The sequence below is a fragment of the Schistocerca gregaria genome, unplaced genomic scaffold (genome assembly GCF_023897955.1).
Source record: "Schistocerca gregaria isolate iqSchGreg1 unplaced genomic scaffold, iqSchGreg1.2 ptg000614l, whole genome shotgun sequence".
Taxonomy (NCBI): Eukaryota; Metazoa; Arthropoda; class Insecta; order Orthoptera; family Acrididae; genus Schistocerca; species Schistocerca gregaria.
Genome location: NW_026062002.1, coordinates 1479701 through 1492713, shown reverse-complemented (window position 1 = coordinate 1492713; position 13013 = coordinate 1479701).

Sequence of the window (13013 nt, the reverse complement as noted above, 5' to 3'; positions counted from 1 at the left end):
GAAATGCAATTATTCGTGCTTTGTAGTAACCATACCAACAAACAAACACAAATGAGGGAGGAGCTTACTGTAGCTTTTCTGAGTAATATTTCACATAGGGTAATATATGAAATGCGATGATTCTGGCTTTGTAGTAACTATACCAACAATCAAACGCAAATGAGGGAGAAGCTTGCTGTAGTTTCCCGTCAGAAATACTTCACATCAGGTAATGGATGAAATGCAATGATTGTGTCTGTGTACTAATCATACCAACAATCAGAAGAAAGTGATGGAGGAGCTTTCTGCACCTTCTCTCAGAAATACTTCACGTAGGGTTGCGTACTAATCATACCAACTATAAGGCTTTACCATTCTGCACCTTCTCTCCTAAATACATCACATAGGGTTATAGATGAAATGCGATGATTCTGGCTTTGTAGTAACCATACCAAAAAACAAACGCAAATGAGGGAGGACCTTTCTGTAGCTTTTCTCAGAAATATTTCACATAGGGTGATAGATGAAATGCCATGATTCTGGGTTTGTAGGAACTATACCAACAAACAAACGAAATGAGTGAGGAGCTTTCTGTAGCTTCCCTGAGAAATATTTCACATCAGGTAATGGATGAAATGTAATGATTGTAGTAACCATACATAGGGTAATGAATGAAATGCAATGATTTTGGCTTTGTAGTAACCATTCCAACAAACAAACTCCATAAAAGAAATGTAATGATTGTGTCTGTGTACTAATCATACCAACAAAGTGATGCCATTGAGGAGGCCTTGCGCCACCACTTTTATTCCATCTTAGCCACGTATCACGGTTCTGGCATTGTCTACACTGTTGGTTCGATGGTTGTTGGTCGTGTCCGTTATGCCCTAACTCTAGTGGACCATTGTGAACAACTTTCATTACCGGCTGGCTGCAGTTTTTACACTGCTGACGTGGTCACCATCTTTCGAGCTCTAGAGTATCTCTTCTCCTGCTCAGGTGAGTCCTTCATTATCTGTGGTGATTACCTGAGCGGTTTACCAGCTCTCGACCAGTGTTTCCCTCATTCTCGTCTGGTGATGGCTATCCAGTTGTCCCTGCATAATCTTGCCCTTTGCGGCGGATCTGTTGTCTTTGTTTGGAACCCAGGCTATGTTGAGATAGCTTGCAATGAAACTGTTGACTGCCTGGCGAAAGAGGCCACCAGTAAAGCATCTCTGGAGATTAGCCTCCCGGAGACTGATTTGCGGGCACTATTACGCCAAAAAGTTTTAGATTTATGGGACAGTGATTGGCGCAACCTGCCCATGCCAAACAAACTCCGTCATAACAAGGAGACGATGACTGTGTGGTGGTCATCCATGTGGGCCATCGCAGGGACTCAGTCATCCTTTGTCGTCTCCGCATTGGCCACACCTGACTGATGCATAGTTATTTCCTGTGTCGTGAGGATCCACCTCTTTGTCGTTGTGGGGCTTCCTTGACAGTGGTCCATATTCTGTTGGAGTGCGCCCTTTTAACTGTGCTCAGGCAGACTTTTGCGATGGCTGAAATGCTCTCTGCGCTTTTAACTTATGACTGTTCCATAGCGGACTTAGTTTTGCATTTTATTCGGGCAGGGGGATTTTATCGCTTAATGTAAATGTGTGTGTTTTTGTGTGTGCTTTGTGTTGATTCTGGCCTATGGGCTACGATTTTAGTCTGCCTTTTTTAATGTGTTTCTCGGTGGTTGGCTTTTCCTTTCTGTTTCTATGGTCGGCCACCCACCGTCACTCTCCGTGTGATTTTAGTTCGTCTTGTCTGGTCTTTGTCTCAGTTTCTCTCATTCTGTGTCATCTGTCCTCTGGTTTGTTGATTGTTCTTATTCTCTGTGGGTGTTTTTAGCATTAGAAAAAGGGACCAATGATCGTAGCAGTCTGGTCTCTTTAACCCCCAAAAACCAACCAATCCTAAGATGTCTACCTCAGTCGGAGATGAAATGTCAGAAATAATTTTATTCATCGACTGTGCCATCCTCCCACAAGCCAGTCCAGAAGTTTTGACTAATGTGAACAGTCGCTGTGAAAGCCTATGTTGTGTAAATGTGTGCTTGTCTCCTGAAGTGTACCTTGTGAAAGGAGGAGTAGGAGGTGATTTAATGCTCGTGGTGTGAGTAGCTTCGCAGTATTTTCTATCCTTCATGTAACATGTGTTTTCATTCTTGATAAAACACTGAATAGTAGTCATCGAGAAAGTATTTGTTGTAGCTCGTGTATTTAGAGGAAACAGCACTAACCTGGCGTACATGTTTCCTTGGGATTGAACTAGAATGTCGTGAATTTCAGCCACAGTCTCCAACTTTTGTCACTATTTAACTTAAATTATTATAGGACCTGTCTGAGGAAATGTGTGTCAAGTAATGTACTTCAAAAGGCCATTCTGCTGTGCTCTAATTCCTCATGTTCATATACAGGATTGAAGCAGTTGAGAGTTGAGAATCGTTATGGGTTTGGGAAAGAATAAGATCTTTAGTCAACGTGAAAACACAGACAAAGCTATTGTGGTAAACTGCAGTATTAAAAATTCTGTAACTTTACAAAAGGTCTAAAAGAGTCAGTAGAATCAGGTGTGACTGGTAAACCATTCTTTTTCAGGTGGTATACATTTTGTTATTTTTCATTTATAAATGTATATCTATCTGCTCCAGGAGATACATTTTCCTGCCACTGGAATGAATATGCAGGTTTTTCTGCATATCATTAACAATGTGTTTGTTGTAGAACATGTCTTCCACAGTGGCCGACATTGAAAAATGATTTGAGTGAAAGCCATTTCCTTCTGTAAATGAGTGTCCTATGTCTGCGTGGTAAGGCAGGGCAACTTGGCCATTGTATTTTATATTCTGTACCATTGCAAGTTGAAATCAAGCTTCACACACACACACACACACACACACACACACACACACACACACACACACACACTAACTACGTAGATCTTCTTTAGTTACATCTGAGCTTCCAGTGAACATAATTCATATTTATGCATTATATTTAGCACATGGGGAACATGTGCAAACTCAGTTGATGAGAAATAAAGGATGTAATGTAAGTAACTAATTCATTTTTCACCTAATTAAATCTCTCCTCACTTTCAGGCAGAAAGCCTTAATCTATGTCACAGTGAAAGCCATGTGCAGACAGTGGCCAATAGCCGCTCTCTCCGGTTTCGTAATAGGGACCCGCTCTGCCCTAGTCCAGCCAGTCTGGTACCCGCTCTGGGTTTTGTTTCTATCTCGGTGGTAGTGCATTCTGGTTGTTGCTCGTTGTTGACATTTGCCTGGCTCTGGTTCCGAGTGGATTTACGTTTGGTGTTTGGTGTCCACAAGCCTCTGTTGTTTATCTCTTCCTCCTTGTGTCGCCTATAGTCGGTAGCGGTTGGTTGTTGTCAGATGTCATTGGTCTGTCGTCCGACTTGTCCTGTGTTTACCTTGTGGTGCGTGCTCCACCGCTGGCGTCTTCCCTGCCTGGCGGCTCCGATCCACAGCCCAAGCCATTCCTGCTGTTGGTTGTGGTTACCACAATTTACTTCGCTCCTACCACATTGTCGTCTGTAATTGCAGTAGTCATTTTCAACATCTTCTCAACCATCTTTGAAACATTTGTACCACTTGTAAACTCTTGTACTCGTAGTAGAGTCGCCAAAAGCCACATTCGATGTTTCCAATGCGATACTGCACTTTGTTCCATTTTTAAACAAAATTTAATGGAGAATCTTTGATCCAACTTTTTCGAAAGTAAAAATTCTCTGAGCACTCAAAAACAAAGACCTCCTTTTCCACTGTCAACAATGAACTAAATACTGAAAATAGATGTAAATATATGTACGGTACATCAGGAACACATGTACTAACAAGAAAACAACAAAAATGTATACAGCCAACAGAATTAAATTCCTGTAACATTTTGATCACACCTCGTAAGCAGTGTCTGGAAAAAGGAAATAAAGCACCCATAACAGTGTAACTTTGTACAAGTACAAACTATTAGCGGGCATGTAAACAATTAGAGCAGTGGTTCTCAGCAAAAGTAGAAAGGCCACTAGTGTTGATGGTGGAGGGTATACAAGAGGTGTGAGCACCATCGGGTAGACTACTGATGAGAGGTGTCACATTGTGTTCAGTGTTGAATCACGGTTCTGCACTATCCCCGATGACCACTGTCAGCACGTGTGGCGGCAGCTTGGGGGACATTCCATTCTTCCAGTGTTTTGGAAAGGCACAGTATGGCCAGCAAATGGTTATGAATGTAGGTTGCAGTTGATAGTGATTGAGGGAACTGTGACGGAACAACAATCTTTCAGATGTCGATAATCCTCGTGTTACATCTTGTATGACAGTATCGTGATGTTATTTCCAACACAACAGTGCTCATCCACATAGTGGCATGTGTATGTATCAATTGTATGCATGGTATTAGCTGCTCCCATAGTCAGCAAAATCCTTAGATATGTTCCCTGCAGAGCATATGTGGCACGAGCTTGGACGTAAACTCTGCCCCAGTGTCAGTATCCAGAATATTGTGGACCATTACAACAGTTTGAGGCCAGCTTGCCCGAGGAAGGAATCTAGTTGCCTTATGACACCCTCCCAAACAAACAAGTGTATGCAAGAAGGGCAATTGGGTGCATGTCATATTGATAAGTGAGCTCATACTGCCAAGTTCTTTGTAAATCTGACTCAATTTTGTAATCACTAAAGTAACATCACATACCGACTGAACCCATGGCATTTCTTTTCTTTCTGTGAATTTCAATTTCTTAGCCGGGCAGTGTTTATGAACATCTTGGGCTGAAAGAAAATCAGCATGATATAGAGACGTAAAACTATTAGAGACGTAATTAAATGTAAAAGTGTCACCAAAAACACATTTAAAGTGAAAAGCCTGAAAAAACACCAAGTTGTGTGTCCAGAAAATCTGTATCACAATGGGTTAACAGTGAGCAGCAACTGCAACCAAATGGGAAAAATATCTTCTTCCGGCCCAGGATGTTGTAGCAGATTTTCTGCAACTTCACATTCCTAATGCTTCTGTATATTTTTTCCTGTTTCTACAAAGTCCATTCCTGGCAACTATAATTTAAAATGATCCAAGTCACTGTCCTTCTTCTTTGTATACTAAGGTGTCTGTCTGTAAATAATTTACTCTTATTTCTGAAGGCTTGGGCATTCCAATTCTTCTCTTAATATCCACTAGCTTTTGCCCTCAACTATGTTGGCACGGATATTGAACCTGCATGAATTTTGAGTAGCCCTGAAACTTATTATACATGGGAAAAATGGATATAAAGAACTGAAAGTGAAGTTGTCAAAACGATCCAATGGTAAAGAATTGATATGTTTGTAAGCACAGATACAGATATTTGAAGTATGAAATAGCAAAACGCCTGGATAGGGGAACAAGCTAGTGGCGTATTTAATGAAAATACAAAAAATTAAAGAATCTGTAGTTACAAATAAGTCAGTTCTTTACTGTTGCACCCTTTTGACAGTGTCACCTTCAGTTTTTTATATCTGTTTTTCTTGCTAACAAGCTTCAGGATATTTATGAACATTCATGTCAATGAAGTCGTTTGCTTAATAAGCTTATCAGTGACAATAGTTACAGTAATTTGTGAATGAATTCAAGAATGTCTGTGGGTAATGGAATTAAACTGTTAACATTAGTAATATTTTGGAAAGTTTCATCATCATAACACTATTTACTACTTTTTACTGATTTTTCTCATTTCTGGTCCCGGTTTGTTTCGTTTAGTTTTATAAAACTTCCACTGTCCCGATGTTTTTTTCTTCCAGTATAATGAAATGATGCTTATATGAAACTGAGTTGATCCACATAAAGCACTTGCAGTCCCTTGCAGGCCTGCATACAATAAAAAGTATTTAATATTGCATTTTTTGTAATCAGTTCAGCATGCATCTCTGTATACATAACCTGTCAGTAGCTGCCCACAGAGTTATTTTCAATTTTCCTGTAATTAAATAACATAAAACATGATAAATAGATGTAAAAACTTTTTATAATATGGAAAAATGCCTGTACACCATTATTATTTGCAGTATGTAGATAGTCACAGGATATGTGATGCATTCCCTTATGGATCTGAGTTACTGGGTACACATTTGTTTCCATACTATTCGGGCCCACATAGTTAAATGTACAGTTCAGTTTATCATGTTTTATAGATAATTTCACTTCAAAATTTCTCTGAGGGTTGAAATGCTTTTATAAATATGTAATGTTGAATCATTGGCTGTTGTCAGCTTAGCATATAATTTTAATGGTCTTTTATCCATTCTGGATCTTCCTGAACTCAACAGCTGTGAACATATGTTCATTAATAATGCAACCAACCATGAGTACTTCTAAAAGTATTTATTTAAATGCCATTACCAGTCTCAAGCTATTATGTCTGTCTACAGGTTTTTATTTTATTTACTTACTTTTTTTTAAGTAATTGCAACAATGTGCTAATATACGTGTATTTGATAAAATATAAAATGAAATACTTACATACCCTCGATTTGTTTTGTCGGTATCATTTAGGCTTTCTTTGGTCCTTAAGCATTTTCAGCATGACACACGAAGAGTTAAGAATTATAGACAATGCACTTATTCTAAACAATCCACTGTGTTGTGCACACACTTCACATTATTTTTCATCAGTTGCAGCCTTTGACAAGTTCTTCACATGTAATGATTTTGCTTACAGTGAAAAGTCTATCCACTGACCAACGATATCACTCATTTCTCAACAAGGAAACATCTCATCTACTGTATGTTAAGTAAAGAATGTGTGGACGATACAAATCTGCACTTCTTACAAGTGAGGAACTCTAATTGTAGCATGTCATAGGAGAAATTAACAAGAAGATTTATCAGGCTACTCTCGAGAAGCAATGGCATGTGTTTTGATTTTGGTCCCTGACAATATTCTTCAATGGATGTTAAGTTGGGCAGCTAGTGGAATAAGGATACCCTTGTTCAGAGTCCTAACACAGACCAATCATGTTTAATTTGTGTGAAAAGTGCAATGAACATTTTCAGGATTGTTTGTTAGCCAGCTGTAGTTGCTCATTTAGAATTTGCTGAGATGAATTGAAGGTGTGAATGCATATTTCTAGTTATTTTAAGATACCCATTTTCCTCCATAAGTTAGTTGTATATTTTGTTTGTAGATTATCTTTAGTGTTTGAAATGCTGTATCTATATTGAGCCATGTGAGTGGCAGTTGCAGATGTAGTTAAATGTTTTTAGTCTAAAAGCATCCTTTTATTTAAGATATCTTGAAGTTGCTGCCAGTCAGGCCAAGATAAAATCTGATGCAATTGCACAATCAGTACTGTGTACTCCTCAGTTTTTAGAGATCCAGCCCAATGGTTTTGGTTTTATGTACTATGTTATGTTGCAGCATTTAGTGTGCATCTATGGGCTTAAAGTCGAAATTGTGCAGAAAATATTAGTAAGTTACTTTATTCAACCATAGAATGTTTATGAAATATTACATATGTCATGTTAATTGAAAGAGGAAACAGTATTTTAATTAACTAATCCATACATACAGCAATAACATCTTTTACAGTTGTAGATGATGATGATCTGCTGTTAATTTTGAAGTGTTTTGTACAATTTTTTATACACATTGCCAAACAAGTTTACAATTTACGTAAAAAAAAATACAGTTTGTGTCAGATAACTACACACTGGGTGAGCAAATATTTGTAGTTTGGGCACTGCGTTTCAGCTGTCTTAAGTACCTTGACAATACTTTTAGCATCCACTTGTATTCTTTGTGTTGTCTCTTTAGCCCATTTGAAAAAGCAGAGTCATCAGCTCACCACAATGTTAAGATGACAAAATTGGATGAAGTATGGAAATTACCCATCACAGACCCTGGGTGCAGAATTTCACATTATTTCTAATTAAATAATAATAATTTTTTCAATGCCTGCTTGATGTTACATAAATAATCATGGACTTTTTAGTATTAACCATTTGAGAGGTATGCTTCATTTTTTTTAATATTAGGGGTTTAATGCATTCAAAAAATTTATGGTGCAGTTTTATTCCTTTGTAGAAAATACTGGCTGTTGTTTTGTTTATCTTGAAACATGAGTCGGACAAAACTGACATTTACTCAGATCATGTGAATACAGCTGTTTGTGAGATAACTGCTTTGTTCTGTATAAGCCAAAAATATTGTTATTCAGTCTGATATTATGTTATTGCCCAAACTATGAGGTTTGTGGTGGGATTATTTGGGACAGAGATGCTACATATTAGTATGTTGTGCAAACAATAATGTAAAATGAATGACAGACAGAGGATGATGTGAAGTTTGCACTATGTGCATATTTAGACTGCTCCGCTATAACTGAAGTTGTATTTACCAAATGTTGAAAATTGATCTTCTACCTTAAACTTATAATTACCTTTGATGTTTACATTCTGTATGTAGCAAACATCACTATAGAAATCTGCCATTATGCTGCTTGTAAAAGTTGTAACTGCTTGATAGTAATTTGTCATGTTGACATAATGATTATTCCTTAATCTAGAATGTTTCTAGTTACGTAAGTACTTTTATTCATGTTATATAGTAACCTGTTTATACATTATGTATGTAAATGTTTATTGTTTGGTAGGAAACTTAAGTTTGGGTCAACACAATTCCAAACAGACAGTTACAATTTATGATAATAATTAAAATAGTTTATGCACAATTATCTTAAAATATTCAAAATTAAATGTAAACTTAGTAACATTCAGATTAATGTTTAAAGACATTCTTTCCTTTCTTACTGTACACTGATTTCTGCAGGCATTTTTAAGTGTAAAGATGCCTTGCTGGTATCTGATACTTAATGCTGTAAATGTTAGCTGTGTTAGCTTCAGTTTTGCTTGGTTACTTTATATTTGTATGCATCATATAGGAGAAGTCAAAACAATACTACTTTTGTGTAAAAACAAATGAGCTCTGTATTCGCATGTTAACAATACTATCAGAGCTAATGACATTCTGTGATAATCAGAAACGTCATTTCTATGATGTTTCTGGATGTAACAGCATAACTAGTGCTACGATGGGGCTGATTTGACGATGGGACTAGTGCTACAATGGGACTGGCGTGGAAATGAAAACATTCTTGAGTGGATGACCATCTCTGGGGTGCAAGAATTTCTCTTGATAGGTGTGCAGCCACCAGGATTACGCTCTGTTCCTAGCTGTACTGGACATTCCATATTTCTTAGACTCCTGGATCAATCTGTACTGCTATCACGCTGTCTACCACACCCTGTTCTTTGTACCTCCCTTTGCAGGTGCAGTGGGTAACATGACACTTGTGAAGAGGCTTCAGTTTCCTTTCCAAGAGAAAATTGGTCCTACACAGACCCATCCTCACTCCACCCATGAACAACAGTTCTCAAATTTTATATGGATATGAATCTGTATGTGCATCAAAGCCCTTCTTATGCAACACAAGACATGGGTAGCCAACATACGTTTGCGGCACTGTGAACTGTAACTTGACAGCTTACCGCTACCTTATCCAAGACTGCCTCTAAAGTAGTGGCAATAAAGGCTGTGCATATGTGGCATGTACTTCTTTTTGAGAACATCCATCAAGGGTTTCAGAGTATTTAATTCTACAGCATCAAATGTGTCACGAAGTGCTCATTGACCCAGTTAAGTTATAACATTATATAAATAACACACAGCACAGTGAACAGTATTAATGGCGATGATAACGATGTTGATGACATGAACAACAATTATAATAGTCTATTCACTGGACAGTAAATTTGTAATTATTTATTTATTCTGTTAGATGAGTTGATTGTTAATCAGTGCAATGATGACTGCATTACCACCTTAAGCAAGACTGCTTAATACAAATTTCTGCTTTATTCAATAAATTTTTGGTGTGCACATATTTTGCTGCAACAATAAAGTAAAATTAAATGATATGATTGAATTGTTCATTTGATGGAATTCTGTATTCATTTGGATGTTAAATACACCATTGTATCATTTCTTTAATGCCTCATCTGAATCCTGGTCAGTATAGCCATTTTTATCTCGAATTTATGTATAGCATTGCCTAACACTTGTTTGTAATTTAGTTTTCAAAGCTATAATTGTAAAAAAAAAAAAAAAAAAAAAAATACATGTTGTTTGTGTTTAATATGTTGTTTAAGTTTAGTATGTTGTTTCACTGTTAGTATGTTCTGAACATTAAAGAATATTACTAACTATCCTGAAATACATTATTAAAGTTATCCCCTACTGTCACTCGCAGTGTTTTTTGTAAGTCATTGTAATATGTTGATGATGATTTGCACTTTTATGGCCACTTACCATTATTTTGTTACTGATCTCTTATAAATGCAAATTCTTGATTTATATACAGCATCTATTTTTATATCTTTATTGCCTGTTGCGGAAAGTGGATGTTAACAATGTTGTTGAATTATAGTGTAAGCGGCTATGCCTTCATCCAGAAAGAAATAAAAATATGTTTGACATGTATAGGTATTTTAATTCATCTCCCTAAGGATATCTCACATATAACTTATTTCATCTCTGGCAGTGTTTATTAATTTGATGTGGTAGTCAGGAAGCAACCTCAAGATGTAAAACAAACTCTTGCAACGTTTTTGTCCATAAAATTTGGAATTGGGAAGAAAGATAATGGTGGCAAGTGCTGTTATCAAATACACAACACTGAGATGGTTGTATCTGAGTGGTTATACACTACATTAGAACAGAATTTTCCAATAATCAAAATTTCTTTTGGACAGCATTATGGGATAACTTTATCCTATTCCCACATGGGGGTGCACAGATAGCTTGAGCATTTGGGAGCTTCTTCCATACTCAGTTAAGAGAGTTAGCTCTGCCAGTAACACTGTGACAGTTTTTACATACAGAGGATGACAGTGTGCGGTTCAACAGGCAGGTCCTGTCAATAACAGAGAAGCTGTTAAAAGCTTGATTTCTCCCTAAAACCTTAAGGGGCAAGTAAATCTGAAAAACATATCTAAAAATTTCATAATCTTGTTCTGATTGTGTAGAAACAATTGTTACTCATAAGTAACACTCGGACGCAATAAATAAGCCCTATTGTGGTAAGTAAATTTACACTCGTATTTAGGGTACGCTAATTATCACATTCGTTTAGGGAGTGACTCTTTATCATGTTAAGGCACCATTTTCAAAATTTTAAGTGGTATGTAAAATCTTGTGGCTTTTGCAAACTGAAAAAGAGGAACTTGCAGTTTATTCCATGCCATCGACAGGGAAACTGTGAAGGCCTAATGATGTAAACAGAAAGGTATACTAGGGTTTAACGTCCCATTCTTAATGATGCTTTCACCGTGCTCTCCCAGAAAGTGGGTGGTCACAAGTGCATGGCATACTGTCTCATCTGTTCCAAAACACAAATATTAGGGTATGAGATTGATAACCATTTACCATTCATTGTTCCACAGTGAGAAATATTTATTGGATTTTTCAGATTGGTGCCACAGGTAAATCAAATATACTGGTGCCCGTTGAAATTTATTGCTTCAAAATACCTATAGAAACAACTGTGGGAGCTCTCACACAGAATCTTTGGTTTGTCATCTCTCTGTACTTATGTCTGGTTTAGGCAGCGCACGTTCCACATCTCCATTTAACAACCTGTAGTAGTATTCATGGAAATCCATAGGAAACCCACCGTTCCATAGTAACACTCTTGTCTCTCATTTGCTGTGAATAGATCTTTAAATTTGCTGCTGCACTTTGTACTTTCTTGATGCAGTGGAGCTGCTGTGCAGTACCAATACTTCTGGCCATGTAATTTTATTTCTGTTTGCAGATGATTGAGGACCGTAAGAAAGCACATATCTACTCAGACTCACGATAAAGTAATTTAACCACTCTTAACAAACTCCTCTAATGAGACGAGTGTTCAACTGAAACAATGGTATTGTCAGGAATGCCCCTAGGGAAGTGTTTTCTGTAAACATAATGATTTGGCAGGCAGGGTGGGGAATAATCTGCGGTTGTTTGCAGATGATGCTGTGGTACAAGATGATTTAGACAACATTTATGGTTGTGTGTGTGTGTGTGTGTGTGTGTGTGTGTGTGTGTGTGTGTGTGTGTGTGTGTGTGTGTGTGTGTGTGTGAGAGAGAGAGAGAGAGAGAGAGAGAGAGAGAGAGAGAGAGAGAGAGAGAGAGAGAGAGAGAGAGAGAGAGAGAGAGAGAGAGAGAAGGATGTGTTAACGGTATTTTCAAATGCCATATAAGTTGTACATAGATGCTTTGGGAACTCGTATGGGAATCCCTGGAGAGAAAGCAATATTCTCTTTAAGGAACACTGTATAGAGAAATTTAGAGAACTGGCATCTAAAGCCGATTGCAGAATGATTCTACTGCCAGCAGCATACATTTTGCATATGAATTGTAAAGATAAGCTATAAGATACTGGGGCTTACACAGACGCATATAGATATTCATTTCTCCCTCACTCTTTATGCGAGTGGAAGAGGAAAGGGAATGACTAGTAGTGGCACAGGGTACACGCACACTACAGCTTCTGGTGGAATATGTATGTAGGTGTGGCCAGGCTCATAACAGGAGCTCTCATTCAATCTGGCTGTGACAGAAAAGTTTCTGGATCATTGTCGCCAGTGTCCATTTTCTCCTCGAGTTCAAAGACACTGCCAAGCCATGACTTCAACCCACAGGTGGACCTCCACAGCAGGGTGGAAGCACAAACACTGCTGTGCCTTGCTGATCTTAATGAGTTAACTCCACTTTTCACAAATCTATACATACACGACAAAGGGCACACACGGTTGGTTGGCCCACACTTACTGATTACTTAAAATATGTTTTTAACAATTACGAATGTCGTTCCTCGGCGTGAGAGATAATACATGCATTTCAAGTTCTTGTTAAGATTGATCACACTTATAACATTTCCAGTTAAGTGTAATAGTATGTAA